Here is a 1100-nt window from a genome sequence, read left to right as displayed (position 1 = left end):
ATACCTTTAGCTACTAGAACACAACTTTTACACTTTAAGTAATTTAGTTCTTTTTATCAAATTAGGCATGCAAATGTTAAAATTTTTTAACAAAATTTTTATACAATCATACTATCATATTGTAGACCTCAAAATAATAATAAAATAAATATTTTGACCTCAAATTTGTGGTCCCACAACTAATGTTCTGATTTGACTAAAAATGAGCTGTTACAACTCTCCCCCTTAGGAATTTTCGTCCCCGAAAATCTTACTAGAAAATAGGTTAGGGTACATAGCTTATTCGATACCATGTTGTTGCCAAAGAACCTTCACTAAAGCTATGCTTTTGTTTCTTAATTATTTAATTGCTTGAGCTAAAATTCTGATCGGTTATTCATTATACGATATGTCGGGTTGAATCTCAACCTCTATTGGAGAAATTATGTGTGACAGATTTAATCTATATCTGCATAACATTGACACATGAAACACATTATGGATCTTTTCTAATTCTAACAGTAAAGCTAGCCGATATGCCACTGATCCTATTCTCTCGATAATCTTATACGACCTGATAAATTGCAGACTCAATTTTCCTTTACGACCAAATCGAAGAATATTCTTCCACGATCATATTTTCAAAAACACTCTATCACCAATTTGAAATTCAATATCTTTACGTTTCAAATCCGCATACGATTTCTGTCGATCTGAAGCTACTTTCAAACTGTCGCGAATTACTTTCACTTTCTCTTTGGCCTCTCTGATCAAATCAACCCCATGAATCTTTTTCTCACTAAGCTCGGTCCAATACAATAGAGTTTGGCATTTACGACCATATAAAGCTTTATACGGTGTCATCTTTATACTTGATTGAAAACTATTGTTATACGCGAATTCAATCAACGGTAAATATTTTTCCCAATTGCCCTCAAACTCTAATACACAGCAACGATGCATATGTTTGAGAATCTAAATTCCTCTCTCAGATTGACCATCAGTATGAGGATGAAATGCAGTACTAAAATACAACCGCGTACCCAAAGCCTCTTGCAATTTCTTCCAAAATCGTGACGTAAACCTCGGATCTCTATCCAAAATAGTAGAAATTGCCACTC

The sequence above is a fragment of the Gossypium arboreum genome, chromosome 10 (genome assembly GCF_025698485.1).
Source record: "Gossypium arboreum isolate Shixiya-1 chromosome 10, ASM2569848v2, whole genome shotgun sequence".
NCBI lineage: Eukaryota > Viridiplantae > Streptophyta > Magnoliopsida > Malvales > Malvaceae > Gossypium > Gossypium arboreum.
Note: the sequence above shows the minus strand (reverse complement) of the source record.